This window comes from Astyanax mexicanus, chromosome 1 (assembly GCF_023375975.1).
Source record: "Astyanax mexicanus isolate ESR-SI-001 chromosome 1, AstMex3_surface, whole genome shotgun sequence".
Classification (NCBI taxonomy): Eukaryota; Metazoa; Chordata; class Actinopteri; order Characiformes; family Acestrorhamphidae; genus Astyanax; species Astyanax mexicanus.
The window spans coordinates 118,990,504-119,007,987 of NC_064408.1; the positions used below are offsets into that span (position 1 = coordinate 118,990,504).

General features: G+C 35.9%; 1 protein-coding gene across 10 annotated transcripts in view; it reads right to left on the reverse strand.

Annotated features, from left to right (window-relative positions):
* LOC103038899 (DNA-binding protein SATB1) overlaps nucleotides 1–17,484 on the reverse strand; it is a 108,047-nt gene that overhangs the window by 82,111 nt on the left and 8,452 nt on the right. For 8 of the 10 annotated variants that reach the window (XM_049467567.1, XM_049467568.1, XM_049467569.1 and 5 more), the window contains exon 1: nucleotides 5,047–5,804. The exons of the other annotated variants lie outside the window; for them this stretch is intronic. The gene's annotated coding sequence lies outside the window, so the exon portion shown is untranslated. Of the gene's footprint in view, nucleotides 1–5,046; nucleotides 5,805–17,484 lie in introns of those variants that run through there. 10 annotated transcript variants of the gene reach the window in all.

Sequence of the window (17,484 nt, forward strand, 5' to 3'; positions counted from 1 at the left end):
TATTTTGTATAAAAAAATGTCCTGAACACAAACCTACTGATCTAACATCACATTTTTGCAACAAAAAAACGAACAAGAATGAGTGAGAGTTTTACTTGTATGTATTTTTATATAGACAATATTATGTATAAAATGTTCTATACATGTATAGGGTTCACATATAATGCAATTGTGCATGCTCAACAACTTTCTATTAATAGTAATCATTTCGCACATTAAAAAATGGCACAAAGCAAAGCCAAACCTAATCTAACAAAGGTATGTGACACCCTCCATTGTTTAATAAAGTACAGAAAAAAGAGAATACACATAAAATGATCCCACTATCACATCAGATCACATATTTTAATTTTTAGCTTAAATATCAATTTAAAAATGATAAAAAAATGCAAATATGCTGCTGACACATTCAAACACGGAGTTCAAGTTCAAGTACATAGGTATGTTTTAAGTGTGTGTATGTACAGTGTGTAAGTGTGTACAGTGTGTGTGTGTTCGCAATAGAGAAAAAGGAAAAACTCCTTGATCCGAGTTAATGTTACATGGCATTTACAAGCTTCCGTGCCGCCACCACGCTCCCCGTTTTTTTTACAGCATGTATTATGTATGCCTGTCCCACTGCAGAATCCCATGTGGAGGGCAAACAAGACAGTTTTTGTGCAAACGCATTAATTTGCAGAGGATTCCACTCCAGTGATCACTGCACCGTACAGCAAAGCTTTCCAGGCCAGCACAGTGTAGAAAACACACATGCAGAGCACAAAAGCACTTTATAGACTTTATTGAGCGATGCTATTACTGAGATAGAAACAGCACTAAAGAAATAAGAGCTATATAGCCTAATTATACAATAAAAAAAATTTTCTAAATTTTTGTCGATTTTCAGATACTACATACAGGGTTCGTACGATCATAAAACCTGGAAAATCATGGAATTTAAAATATAGCAATTTCAAAGCCTGTATAAGTTGTGGACAAATAAAAAACTCAGAATATTTTGGAAAAGTCATGAAAATTTGGACTACAAATCTTAGTAATTTATCGATGAAAAAAAACGTATATTTTGAGCTACAAATACTTCAGCTCACAGTTAATTCAGTAATATAGCTTTACACCAGGGGTCAGCAGACTAGTAGCTCTCCAGCCCTCTACAGACTAGTAGCTCTCCAGCCCAGAGGGTTGTTGAACCCAATTGCAGAACAGTTGATCTCAAAGCAGGTAAACCCAAGAAGAAAGTAAAAAAAAAATAAAAAATAAACACACCGCTCCTTACGCGGGATCGAACCTGTGAACCGGCTGGTGAATTGGGACACGCCCTGGAAAAAAAAAAACGCACTTATAAGGAGATAGTGAGCCGAAGAACGGTCTGAAAACGAGAACGGGCGAAAACTAAAGTCACGCCGAGCGCGACAGAGAGAGAGAGACAGGGGAGGAATGTAAACTAAAGCTCACCAGAAAAGTATTTAATTTTTTTTTCATTATCGTTCATTACAGCTCAAACAAGCCCACGGGCCAGATATTCAGTGCTTTCAAGAAATTCACCAAAATCACCTGAAATAAACTCTTTTTTACATTGATTTCCATTGAAAGTTAGTAAGATTTTTTCTCTCCCCTGTAAAGTTTCTGTTTTCGGTTTTATTAGACAGCGACGATATGTGAATGTCTTTATCTAGACATCTAGTGTGCCATTACATATCATATGCAATAATACAATTTTATTTTCATTTTGTTGGAGTAGTGTATTCTTTAAAATCAGTGTTTTGTCATATCGCGAAATTTATCGATACCGCGGTAATACCATGAAACATCATGATATTATTTAAGGGCCATATCACCAACCCCTACTGTAAAACTAGCATTATTTGGACGTTTCATCAATTGTACAACTTTTAAAAGGCTTATAAAGAAGCTACAAATGATGATTTAAGCACAGAACATATAAGAACAACTATTTTTTGATTTCCTCAACCAATACATTATATACTTATTAATCACCTTTAGTCCCAGAAAGACCCAATCAATCGTGACATACTCATTAATTTATTAAAAAGCATTATGGGAGCAGACAATGTTTAAAAACACGTCATATAGCACCTGTTTTTTTTTTAATAGTCTCTTAAAATAACAGGACATAAAGGTGTGAAGGTGACAGGTGGTGCATCTTTTTTTTTTTCTCTTTTGGTCACACATTGAAACCTCATTTCTGCTGGGGCCTTTTAGCAAGTTTTATCATGGTAAACATCAGGCTTACATATTAAAGTGATAAATTCCTGCTTCTGAATGGTAGTCTGTTTCAACCTATATAAGTTTATGAGCGTGCTAGGACTTTAAAATTATGAAATTATGAGCGATTCACGATTACGACTCTATTGGATTAATATTGGATTAAAACTGAAAAAGGCCCAGTTTCCCAAAAGCATACTAGTGCTGAGTGTGAAGCACAATCAACCATAAACCATATAAGAATAATCTTATTGCTAAGAAATAAGAAATAACCTTTTGGGAAACCCTTTAACAACCAAAGCTAATTTTATTCATTTTTTTTTATTATTTTTATTATTTGTATATGTGCCAAAATAGCAAGAAACAGCTTTATTCATAGCTATTAAATTTATTTTTTAGTTTACCTTTATAACACAAATTGTAGCAATAAATAAAAGCACAATTAAAGTTGAAAGTTTAAGTATAAAACCTGTAAAGATTTTTTTATTTATTTATTTTAAGTTTAAGCACAGCAAACAGCTCCCTTTAACATTATGAGCAGCTTTTATACGACTCAATGTGCCAAAATAACTTTCTTACATTTGAATTACTGGCTAAATATGACAGGAATTTATTTGAAGTCATTCAAATAAAGTGAATGAAGCTACCATTAATTGTGAAAATCATCAGGTGCTGCCATGTCTCTTTACAGGTAAAAACTTTTGCACTCTTTATGAACTGTTTGTGCATTCATCTTGCGATGCAAGTCATATTTCAGAGAGTGAAATAAGGGGAAACACTACCAACATTACCAACAATAGTGGTCTATTAATCACGCCTGGCCTCAATTTGTGCATATGTTGTGTGTGCAGGACAAAAGCTGAGGCACACAGTGAGGCAGAGGGAGGGAGAGAACACAGGACACGGATGATACACTCTGTACAAGTGCTGTGTTCAATCTCGATTTGTAAAGGACTCACTTTATACATGTATATATGTACTTTCTGAAGAATAATAATTATAAGTGCCTTCATAACTGAGCACTCAGCATTGTTATATTTATATATTTATATATACCTTTCTATGTCATTATATAAATTTCCTACTGATTTTTACTGTTTTTTAAAAGTCTGGGACACTGGATTCAGTTTTAATAAGGTTTGCACGTTCACAAATAGCCCAGAGATCTAATAGCAATAATCTCCGAAAGAGAAACAAGCAAGCGTGAGTGATGGTTTTACTTATATATATATATATATATATATAATTGCACACATCCTATAAATGAGTATCATATGATGCACTCTCTACAAGTGCTCCTTAAATAGAAATAGAAAGGTTTATCGTGCTTTCATAACAGCAACAAACTAAACTATCATATTTATATGTATATAACTTTATATGTGATGATATAAAATTCCCACTTATTCTTATTAGTTTCTTATTAGAGTCTGGGGTTGAGACAGACATCACACTGGATACAGTTTAAATAAGGTTTGATAGAAATTTAATAGCATGTTTTTACTTATATGTATATTCACACATCCTATAAATGAGGGCAGTATGATACACTCTGTAGAAGAGCTTTTTAAATAGAAATAGAAAGGTTTCTTAATAACAGGCCTTCATATGACGATATAAAATTCCCACTGATACTTTAAATATATATAAAACAGATAAAATTAATCACTGTCTGTAACAGAACAGAGATGATACACTGATGTACAAGTGCTCTGTTCCATTCAAAGAGGGTACATAGTATACATATTTAACATACCTACAATAATAACAGCACACATAACGCTATTATGATTATACGTTTTTATATATATATATATATATATATATATATATATATATATATATATATATATATATATATATATATATATATAAAACTTTCTATGCAACAATATAAAATTCCCAACAATTCTAAAAGAAACTAGCAGACATAAAAGAGAGAACACACAACAACATTATTATATTTATACTTTATATATATATATATATATTTTTTTTTACAAAGTCATAAGTTGACATAAGTTGTGAGAGACAGCAAATTCATCCAGTGTTCTTTTTTCTAATTTGTGGAGAATTCACTGTGCTCTAACATACTCAACATTAAACAATACTAATAAGTGCCTTCACAATGACACAGGCAAAATTATTATTTTTATATTATGCATCTATATATAAAATTGGTGCTGATTATTTTTCAAAAGTTTGGGACGTAAGTTGTGAGAGACAGCTCACTGATGCAGTGCTCTTTTTTCTAATCCGTAGACAGTGCACTGTAGTACTCAAACATACCCAACAATAAGCATTAATACTAATAATAATAAGTGCCTTCATAAGGGCACAGGCAACATAATTATATTTATACTATATATCTATCTAAAATTGGTAAATTTGTGTAAGTAAGCTTTGCACATAAACCTAATAATCTAATGAAAGTAAGTTACATATGAGACCTGCCACAGTTTGTGCTATGAGAGGGATCACTCTACACTCTATACATATCCAATAATAATAATAATATAAATTGTTATAATACTGTTACTGGCTGTTTTAGCAAAATAAGTCTGGGACACAAGTGAGTGTAAGTGATAGCACACTATATTTAGTAGGATGTAAGTAGAGTTGTACACATTAATGAATGATACAAATAAGAACCTAATATAAGGAAAGCATGTATGAGACCTGGGCTGAAAACAGAGAAAACTCCCCTACACATGTGGCTAAGTAGAGTCATGCATTAGTGTGAGTGTGTGTTCGGGACAGGTGTGTGTAAGGTGGAGAGAGAGAGGGGAGCAGGAGGAGGATGACAGGCTGGATGAAACTCACCGCAGGAGAGCTGGAGAGCATATAAAGAGAGGATGAGCGGAGGGAGAGCAGCGCTGCTGGGTAAGTTTGAGTTGAGGAGGTGGAGGAGGAGGAGGAAAACTTCAGCAGGCGCTTTAACCGGAGAGAGAGAGCGCTCAGTCCCGGGGTTGGAGCTGCTGCTGCTGCTGCTGGTGCTGGAGGTGGTGGTCCGCTGTCTGAACGCTGGCATGCATGCTGTGGACCCGGGCTAGAGCGAGAACAACGGGCTAAAAACGGGCTAAAGCGGGATAAATCGGGGTGAAACAGGCTGAAAGTGCGCTGTCCCGGGCTATAATATAGCTGCTGGTGGGTTATATAGTTAGGTTAGTTGCTCACGGGGCTCACACCGCCGCCGCCACCACCACCACCGCCGCCGCGGCTGCTGCTGCTGCTGCTGCTGCGGGCGCTCGGGCTGCTGCTGCTGGGGCTGAAAGTGAGCCTCGCTCGGTCATCGCCGGTTCACCGGAGCTGCTCGGAGCGAACAACGCATCGGGCTCGCGACGGTCCGCGTGCATGCGCATGCATACACGAGCTGTTTCGCGCGAGCCGCTGAGAGCGAGGCTTTAAAAGTGCGATGTGCTGCTGCTCCTCGTCGACGGAGGCGAGAATGAAGGCGTGTGTGTGTGTGAGCGAGAGTGTGTGTGTGAGAGTGTGTGTGTGTGTGTGTCAGAGCCGCATGGCCGCTTCCCCCTCCGCCTCTCACGCGGCTCTTCGGCTCGTTCAGCTCGCGCCCGGACCGTCTCTCTCTCTCTCTCTCTCCCTCCTCCCCTCTCTCTCTCTCTCTCTCTCTCTCCCTCCTCCCCTCTCTCTCTCTCTCTCTCTCTCTCGCTCTCTGTCCCCATTAAATTATTAGTTGTATTGACTCATCACTGCCCTCCCCTCCGCACCGCTCTGCCTTTTTCCTCCCTCCGCGCTTAAAAAAGAAAAGGAAGAACGAATAAAAAGATATATACACAAACATATAAAACATATAAATAAAGTATAAAGCATAAAAGTAATAAAATAAAATGGAAAAAGAAGCAAGTTAGGGAAAAAATGAATAAAAACAGGACTTAAAATTATTAATAAAGATAAAAAAATGTTAAAAAAAAGATAGAAAAGGTGCTTAAAAATAAATAAAATAAACACCTATTAAAAGATTAGTAAATATCAAAAATATAAATACAAAATAAAATAAATAAATAAAAGGAAAAAAGAAGCAAGTGAGGGGAAAAAAATAAAAACAAGATTTTTTTTTATTTTTACTAAATATTTTTAGACAGAAAAGCTGCACTAAAAATGTATAAAAATAAACACCTATAAAATTTTAATAAATATAACAATGTTAATACAAATAAAAATAAAATAAAAAATAAATGCCTTAAAAATATATAAATATTTATAAAAAAAATACAAAAAATAATAAAAACTACAATAAAGAAAAAAGTGCATTAGATAAATAAAAAAGAATAATAAATAAATAATACATATAATATTAGAAAAAAGGCGTGTAAAAGAAAAAATACATAATTATGTACTAACATATAAATAAAACAAACAAAAAAGTGTAAAAAATAATGTAAAAAGCGTGTGAAAAAATCTAATAAATAAAAATGTAACTAGGCACTAATATATAAACAAATAATACTAAAAAGTATAACAACTCATGAAAAAAGTGTGAAAAATAAATATAAAAATTAAAATGTAAAAAGAACGGACAGAAAGGGGTGAAAAAAATGAAAAAGAAAGAAAGAAAGAAAGAAAGAAAGAAAGAAAGAAAGAAAGAAAGAAAGAAAGAAAGAAAGAAAGAAAGAAAGAAGATACAACAGAAGGCAGAATAGAAAAGAGGGGGGGGGTCTCGTCCCTGCGCGCGCGCGCTCGCGGACGATTTCCGGGCTGCGTAGGAATTTTTAATCAGCTTGATTAGAGTGAAGCGGCTGGCTGCGCGGGCGCGCGCACGGAGGGAGGGAGGGAGCGGGCGGCAGGCAGGCAGCAGGCGCGCGCGTGCACGCGAAGACATTCGCGGAATGGAACGCGAGCGGCGGAGCGCGCGCAGGCTGGAGGTAAACAAAAACAAATAAAAGGCAGGTAAATGAATGGAGAGGGTGTGTTTTGGGTTAGCTAGCTTAGCTTAGCTTGCCTATCATCCCTCCATCCTCCTCTCTCATTCTCTCTCTCTTTATCTCTATCTCTCTTTATCTGTGTATCTATCTTTCTCTCTATCTCTCCTGTCTCAACCAGCTAGCTTAGGTTTTCTACAGGTTTTTAGAGGTATAAACAGCAGTAGCATGCTGTGTGTGTATGTGTGTGTGTGTGTGTGTGTGTGTGTGTTTATCTAGCAGATAAGCAGTGATGTAGAGATGGGCACTATTTGGTCTGTTTTCTCTTAATGAGTCTGGGCTATATGTTTAGTAGAATAGCTAGATGAATAAATGTTTAGAAAAGTATCAAATAAACTGTGCTCCAGGGCTGGATAACAGAGTAACAGAGTGATATGAGTGTGATAGACTGATGAGAGTGTAATGTGCCATGGCTGTGTTCCTCTTTTCTGTGTACGGGTACCGAGCAGGAGAGCAGAGCAGTGCACACAGAGCAGGTGGTAGATAAACAACCCATTCCCCACACAGAGAGTGAATAATGCTATTCAGTCATAATAAAGTCTACCAGTGCTGAAGGGAAAAGTGCAACTGACTCAACAGCACTGTGCTGTCTTATCTGACACTATAGGTTCACTTTTAGTGGCATTTAATAAGTTCAAAGTTGGTTGGAATTAATAATATTGTCAAAAATAACCATAATTTAGTCTATTTTGGTCTATTCACTGTATTCACATATATACAGCTCTGGAAAAAAATAAGAGACCACTTCAGTTTCTGAATCAGTTTCTCTGACTTTGCTATTTACAGGTATAAGTTGGAGTAAAATATACATAGTTGCTTTATTCTATAAACTACAGACATTTCTCCCAAATTCCAAATAAAAATATTGTCATTTAGAGCATTTCTATAGATTCAGAAATAACAAAAAAATAAGCTAAGCTTTTGGACCTCAAATAATGCAAAGAGAACACATTCATATTCATAAATGAACTGTTTTTTAATCACAGTTTTAATGCATTGTGGCATATTCTCCTCCACCAATCTTACACACTGCTTTTGGATAACTTTATGCCACTCCCTGTGCAAAAATTCAAGCAGTTCAGTTTGGTTTGATGTTTTAATTTTAAGTGCTCTCTTATTTTTTTCCTAATACATATATATATATATATATATATATATATATATATATATATATATATATATATATATATATATATATATATATATATATATATTGCGATATTCGAAAAATAAATATAGGAGTTTCCAACATATAGTATATATTAATAATGCAATCCGAGTAGCAATGAGTACAATGCAACAAATGATATTTGTATGCAGCAAATAAAAAAAAGGTGTCATTTGACACGGGAGAAAACACTGCATTTCCTGTACATGTGCACATGTGTACATAGCAATATCAATGCTGTGCAGGCCTAAGTGTGAGACACGCCTATACTATTCTATTACATGTATTACATGCATGTTTTTAATGTTCACAGTAGTGCATGTCTGTTACACAGTAAATAATGCTGTATTTTCTGTAGTGGAGATATAGTAAAATAGGGTCTACTAACAGTAGACTACAGGTAGGTAATATGGTAAAAAAAAAAGGTATGTACCTATATTTAAAGATATTTTTACAATATTACACAATAAGTCCTGTTTAACTGTTTAAAAGTTAAACAACAATAACATTTAATGAACTAAAACTAATTCCCCACTTAAACATGAAACAGTAAAACATATCATAAAAATATGATTTTTAAATACTTCAGTACACATTATTTACAAGCATCTGTCAAAGTGAATTTCACAAATTGCCAAGTTTTTAGCTTAACACATCCGTAATGTGAAATACTTGTAATGTGAAAAATGAGTTTCATAAAAGTGTACTGTGATAATATTGTGATGTAATATAAAGTTTATTATCAGCTGAGATAAAAGTGTGTAATATATTACTGAAATATACTATACTGTCTCCAATCTGTTGCATTCCATTCATTGTCTTCAGTAGCAGCTGCTGTATTGACTTTTTTTATAATAACATAATAAAGTGTTTATAAAGAAGTGAGACTGTGAAAGCATGCATTTGCATATATTTCTTAAATATTAATATTATAACTGACTATATTCTGCTAAATTATTTGTAATGTAAAAAAATAAAGATTAATAAAAGTGTATGTGAATAAGTGTTTCATTTTATCGTTGTATTGTAAAAGTGTTTCTAATTCTAATTCTATTCTAATTCTGATCCAGTTCAATCTTTTCTTTCATTCTTTACAATACATTGTATAAAAAAGGTTATTCAGCTGATGCAGATATAGTAATACAGTGTTTGATACCATCATAGTTAAAATATAGAAGTATTTACACTGTATTATAATAGAAATACTCCTATTATAATATAATTCACACCATTCATTCTACTCATGAATTCATTTCTATGTTGAAACATAGCAAAAAATACTATACAATACACTATACAAGTTCATTAACAAATGCTGATATAGTAATACAATTTTAATGTCATCATATGTAAAGTATAGAAGTATTTACACTGTATTACTATTATTATTAAAATACTGATATCCTAATATGATCCACACCATTCATTCTACTCATGCATTCATTTTAATGTTGTAACGTAGCAAAAAATATTATACAATACACTACACAAGTTCACTACACTGATGCAGATATAGTAATACAGTGTTTGATACTGTTATAGGTAAAATATAGAAGTACTCACACTGTATAATCTTTATCAAAGAAATACTCATATTCTAATATGATCCACACCATTTATTCCTCTCATGCATTAATTTCTATGTTTTAGCATAGCAAAAATCATATATAATAAATACAGTGTTTGATGCCATCATAGTTAAAATATAGAAGTACTTACACTGTATTATTATTATTATTATTATTATTATTATTATTATTATTATTATTGAAATACTCTATAAACTCATATTCTAATATGATCAACACCATTCATTCTCTTCTAATGCATTTATTTCTATGTTATAACGTAGCAAAAAATACTATACAATACACTATACGAGTTACACTGATGCAGATATAGTCATACAGTGTTTGATACAGTTATAATTAAAATATAGAAGTATTTACACTGTATTATTATTATTATTATTGAATACTTACATTCTATATGATCAACACCATTCATTCTCTTCTCATGCATTCATTGTAATGTTGTAATATACCAAAAATTATATACAATACACTATACGAGTTTACTCAAGCCAATGCTGAAAGTCTGGAGTCTGCACACTGTTCTACTATGCAGAAGTTTATCTGTGATTTAAAACGGTGGTCAGCTCTCACACTACAGTGGTCACTTTCACACTATTGTGTATCGTGTATTACAGCAGTTGAGCTACCTCCAGCTGAGATTGTGAAAGCGTGTGCCGCAAAGGCTTGTAGTGTAGCACGTCGTGCAAAGCGAAGCCTCTGATATTAGCGTCAGAACAAGCGATAAAATCGAAGAGGCCTAGCGAAACAGGAAACCCACCAGCCGGAGCAAGGCTGCAAAAGCACGCAAACACTCGTGGAAGCTCGTAACGAGCTGACCTGTGACTTAATTCCTAAAACATGACTGCGGCGTTCGGGAGAAGCGTGGAGTGCGAAAACAGCGTGCTACAGAAAGCCGCAGCGGCGAAGGTGAGCTCTCGACCCCGACGTAGGCCGGCTGAAGAGCGTTCGGCGTTTAGATCGCTCGGAGTTTACGCCTCTTGCGCGTGACCTTCTTTAGGGGTTGCGAATACAGTGTGCCGGTGGTGAGCTTCCGGTGTATCTACTACTTGCTCTCTGGGGGTGGTGGCAGTGGTAGTGGTGGTGGTGGAGCTGAAATAGCTGTGAGAACCCAAACGGGCAACGAGGTGATACTGTAAACAGGTGCAGCAGGAGAGTCTGTGAAAAGAGGGCTAGGGAGAACACACACACACTTGTACACACACACACACACTGCTAGCGAACATGTTGGACTTATGAAATGATAATTAGCACCACCCTACACGGTGTCCGCCTGGAGATTTATTTATTTCTTCCCCGCAGACGTTATTTTCATTCCGCTCAGCTGTTTAAGTGCAAACCGTTAGCATTGCACAGCCCTTGTTTATCAGTCACTTAGAGCTTCGTTTCGGCATCCATAAGCTGTAAAGCTGCGCCGGCTCTTTGTGTGCATGTGCACGAGCGTGTGTGTAGAGTATATTTGTGTGTGTGTGTGTGTTTGTGTCTTTTCCCTCCCCAAGCTGTCTGCTGCTTTATTCGCTCTCGCACCTAATGTACAGGCAGAGGTAGGCTGATGCGTCGGCCATGTTGAAATGCGCCACAGAAGCTTTAATATCCACTGTTGCCCGTCCAAGACCATCACGCTGCCTCGGCCGGCCTTGCCAGGAGGGGCCTGCCTTTGCCAACAGGTGCTGACACTGCCAAGAACCTTGGCACACGCACACACACACACACACGTACATACACTCACACACACACACACACACACACACACACACACACACACAAACACACGATACGCACGATTGTAAAAAAAATAAATAATAAATAAATAAAAAAACGACAGCACCTTCTCCTTCTGACATCCAGAAGGGCATGGAGCTTCAGAGAGTGCCGGTGATTTGATCAGCCGTGATTATTATTTAACACTCAATTATCTAGAAGAGCGTATGGCGAAACGTAAAAAAAAAAGGCGAAATACAAAAGGGCCAATTTCTCCAAGCTGTTTGTTCCCCACGACAAAACGACGCAAGCGAATGAACGCTACAGCGTCAGGTGATACAGAAGCATCACTTCACCAGCTTATTGAAAGGAAGCGGCGTGATATTTCCACGTAAGCCGCCGGCTCGATTCTGACAGATTGCTGCTGCCTTTCTATTTCTACTCTTACTGATTTTTTTTATTTTTTTTAAAGCACAGTAATCACACTAGGTATTACAGTAAGTCTCTCAAATCAGAGATTACATTATCATCAACATCGGAAAACTCGGTCCTGCTCCCTGCCACGCAGCCTGATGATGATTCAGTTAAGTCTTTAGTTTTCTGTCAGCTCGTGTTACAGTAAGCCCTTAACATTTACGAACTTACCAACGTGCAAGAGTACTCTCTCTCTCGCTCTTTCTTTCTCTCTCTTGTACTCTTTCGCTCCAGTCATTACATAATACTCATTATACACAGTTACACCACAAAAACACACAAAAAAAAAACACTTCCAGAAAGTGACATTTTAACCCCCCGCCACTGATTAAACACCTCCCCCTATCTGCACAACCTGAACTTCAGGCTTTGGGCTTGAGCATGCTTAGAACCAAACGCACATAGCAAAAAAAAGAGAATCTCAGTGCAGCACACTGCAAATCAGCGATGGAAACGCTTCCTCATCCAGACCCTCTTCACCAGCGCTGTCCCGATCGCTCGCGTAGGCGTTGTTTTGTCTCGGCGTTCGCCAGTTCTGCGACGTTAAATGTGCATTAACGTGATTATTGGAGCTCGCGTTATAAATCAGGGCCAAGTGTATCTCGGCAGTTTGATAATGTAACCAGCATGGGGTAGAGTCATCACTGCCCACTTCGCTCTCTTTGGCTCCTTCCCTCTCTCTTTTGCCTTCTCTCTCTCCCTCTCTTTCTCTTTTTTTTCTGCAAGGCTTTAGAGAATGCTGGTGGAGCCAAATAATACGCCAGATATCGAATTCTGTGTTTTAGTTTGTAGTTTGACATGCTTCGCTTTGTTTAAAGGAACAGTCCAACATTTTTTTTTTTTTATCTAACCGGATCTCAACAAGCCTTGTTTGGAATAGTTATGTATGGGGGGAGCTGAGCCATATCACCAAAACTGATATTACATCAATATATGTCTTAATTTCGCATGATATGATACAATTCTGATATCAATATGTATAATACAGGCCTGTCACAATAATTACATTATCGACATTATCGAACAATAAACAATAAACCTCAATAATATTTAATAAGGATCGTGATATCGTCTATTGTGTTTTTACTCCATACACACAGTGTGGACAGACTGCAGTAGGTAAATAAAAAAAGTATACATTTCCCAAACAATGATTTATTTAAAAAAGTGACATTTAAATTGTCTTAAAATGACAATAATATCGTTTATCACATTAATCGTCTGCAAAAAAAAAAAATCTGAACAGGCCTACATACACATTAGATGCCTGAATGTACAAAAATCTTGCAAAAATTAATTAATTAATACATTTTCCAATTCCTGCAATGAGCATCAGTTAGTGAGAGATGCTGTAAATAATGTAAATAACTGAAATATCAGAAATGTTTTTTTTTTTTTTTAAATCATGGCATCATCACTGAAACAATTTTTATATATGCAATATAAGTTGATATAGATTTAGAGCTGGTTGTCTAGGCCTACCTGTGCAATGAATTTAACAGAGAACCAATGAGCAAGCAAATGTTTTATTAGTTATATACATAGAATCTATAAGACTATAATGCCAACACTCTATAGAAAGTGAACTGCTTTTTAGTGTTTTAAATAAATAAATGCACAGTAAATTAGTATTCAGTCAATATAACTGTCTGTGATAACTAAACAATATGCTAGAGATGTGACAAAAAAACAAAGAAGAAATATGCTGAAATACTCCTATAATAATCAATATACCACCCCGCTATTCACTATTGAAGATAATAACCCCAACAAGTGCGTAAGTGCTGATTTCTATACGGTCTGCATGCCTGATCTGTGCAACTCTCCCTATAAATACATATATAATCTCTTAATAACAGCTGTATTTATTGGTAAAATTGATGAGTGATGCAGATATTGATGCTTCAGTCTCTCTTTCTCTCTCTCTCTCTCTCTCTCTCTCTCTTTCTGTCAGACACACAGATTCCCTTCATGGACTCAGCCTGTGATGAGCACTGTAAAAAATCCCCTTGTGGCTTTTTACTGTCTAAACGTGTGCCAGTCTGAGTGTGTGTGTCTGCTTTGTGTGTGTGTGTGAGTAAGTTTAAAGGTACGGCACTGTCCCGAGGTTTGGCCGCAGCAGTTATGGTTCCGCAGCCGAACATTTTAAACCACAAAAAGGCCCCAGCTCGCTCCGCGCCGCCCCCGCAGGAGCCCGTATTAATGATTTAAAACCAATTATTCCCTCTCGGCACATGATGAGAGAGCGAGAGCTCTTTATCTGCTCATCCCCCTTATTTATTCCTCCTGCTTTTATCAAATTATAAAACAAATTAGTCAGAGAACAATCAACTAACATCAGTTTCAAGGCCTCGCAGATGACTTTTCTGTCACTGGAGCAGGGGCAGTATCACATGATCGAATAATTAGACCTCTAATTTCTGCCTCGTGGATTGCAACATATCAACAATTAATAGAGTAAAAGAGACAGGGGGCGGTGTATGTCTGTATCTCAGTGTGTGTGTGTAGCTCAGTGTGTGTGTGTGTAGCTCAGTGTGTGGGACACCATGACCCTTGGGAGGATTTTAAACTAGAAAGACACTCATGAACTCATTGCACTTTGTGGCGAGGGGGAAATAGATGAGTGTGGATTGAAGTGCTCCTCAGGGCTGGGTAATAAAGTGATTTATTGAATATTTAGGATATATTTACTGCAGGACTGCACAAAAAATATATAGTATCAAGATATTTAAGGGGTGTTTTTTTTTATTCATCAAAGTATTGTGACATGCATCAAAATGAATAGTCATAACATATTATTTAAAAGCTGATATTTAAATGCTATGCCATATTTAATATATTGATATATTTCTATACTAATATGTTAAAAAAAATCAGCTGCACTTCATTTAATAAAACATGGCAAATTACAATATTTAAGATATTTTAAATTTTTTAAAACTAATGCAGATTCAACAATAGGTCGAAATATATGGCAATATATTGTAGTGGTATAGTGTTAATGGTATATTCCTATAAACGTATTTATTACTCTAATATAATTACTCTAATATACTCTTATAGTACTCTAATAATATATTGATGTATATTCAAAATCTGGTGCACTATAATAGTCAATAATACACAATATTTATTGCAATACTTTGAAATACAGATTCATCAATACGTCAAAATGTATGGCTTATATTGTATAGTGGTATAGTATAGTATAGTATAGTATAGTGGTAATTATATATTCCTATAAACCTTTTAATTACTCTAATATGCTCAAATAGTATATATCAATAACATTTTAATAATTATCTAATAATATATTGATATATATTCAAAATCTGGTGCACTCTGTTGTCTTTAATGCACAATATTTATTGCAATACTTTGACATGCAGATTCATCAATAAGTCAAAAAATGCCTTTTACTGTAGTGGTATAGTGGTAATGGTATATTCTTATAAACATATTTAATTACTCTGATATACTCTAATAATATATATTTTAATAATTATTTAATAATATATATATATATATATATATATATATATATATAGACACTGGTGTCTATAATTCACACTATTTATTGCAATACGTCCTTTACATCCAAACTAAATACATACGCAATGGCTTATTCTTTAAAAAATGTATTCAAACACTACTTTATATTTAGTATATTGATATTAATAAGACTGTGCAGATGGTCAGCTGATCATTCTTAAATACTTAAATACATACATTATCCACAATATGTAGTATATGAGTGTATAAGTGTATACGATTATGTATTAAGCGATTAAAGTTATTGTGACACAATAACGCACACCGTCACACTGCCCACTAATAACTTTTAATTCAGAGTTATTATTTTTTGGAGATATGCTGCATGAGAGGTATGACAGTGGAAATGTGATTTTTTTTCTTAATGCATTTTATAGGTATATTGTTATTGCATATATAGAATAGACCAACCACAAATAACAGAGATGGCTCTTTGGTTCTTAGGCTCTTAGATTAAATCTGTTCTGTTTTGTTGATTTGAGAGAGAATACATTATTAACTAGCGAAGATTTTAATGTGTTTTAAATTACCCAGGATTGGTACCTCTATTTTACAGTGTGTAAAGGTGTGTAAACTTGCGTTGAACTTTAACAGGAGCGGGTTCGTAGGCCGTGCCTGGAAAGAAGCTCCTCTTAATCAACATTGTTTCAGGTTCTTTTCTGCTTGTTCTCCTGTTGGACTGATCAAAGTGATTTGAATAGTCGACTTGTCAGTGCGAGCTAATCTGTGTCTCTGTAAATCTCTTTCTCTGTTTTTCTCCGTGTTTTTCTCCGCTGCACGAGTGTGTTATGTTGTGTATGACTCGAGTGCATGTGTGCACATGCGCATCTGCGAGAGGAAAAAAAGGAAGAAGAAAAAGAAGGAGAGAATATCTTTTTAAATTGTTTCTTTGGAGTATGTGGGTGGGTATTAACAACCTGATCTTTTGCAGCGCGCGCATCCGTCAGATGCACACTCTTCTCTTTCTATTGCTTCGACCAGAACAAAGGATTCGAGAAAACCTACACAGATCGCGGAGCGACAAGCATAGAAATAAGAGACAATGACGGCAGATCAAAAAAGCATATGGACGGCCTAAATTTAGGCTGTCGGAAATGCGAGAAGTTGAAGGTCCCGCTAAGCTCGTGTTCCAAATTCCGTTAGGGATGGCACTGCGCGGCTTGATAACATTGCTATTCTGATTTTACACCTATTTCATCAAGTCGAACCGTGGAGAAACCGACGTGACGCACTCTTCAAACACTTTTCCGTGTTGGTTTGTGTTTGTTTGTGTTTGTTTTCGCCTTTTTTTTTTTTTTTTTTTTTTTCAGCGAGTATGCGGCGCTGATCTGTGAGCGTATGAAAGGGGCCGGAGATAAAATAAGATGCACAGCGCTTCAGGAATAAAAGAGTCGGCTGAAACATGCCGAGGCAGAGCGGCCTCGTCCAAAAAGTTGGAAAATGCGGCGAAATTAAACCCCGAGTCTGCAACTACGCATTAAAAAAATGCGTCTAGGGTGGTATGCAGGGCTGTAATTGCCAGCCTTTTTACATTTTTGACTCGAAGCCCAGGAATGCACAAACAATGCCTATTAAGACGCCATTCATTATTATTATTATTACTATAACTGGTCTCGGCTTGTCGTCAAAAAAGCCTGCAAATCATTACTGCCTTTCTTCTCTATTAGGAATCATAAGAGGTTAAGAGAGGTTTTCCTTCCAGAGGAGCAGAGGAGGAGGTGGAATCTCCGAACACACACACAAAAAAAAGGCGAGACAGGCACCTTACTGGCGACAGTCTAATAAATACATGCGCTGGCAGCTAAACAGGTATTTACTGGGCTCCAAACCACAA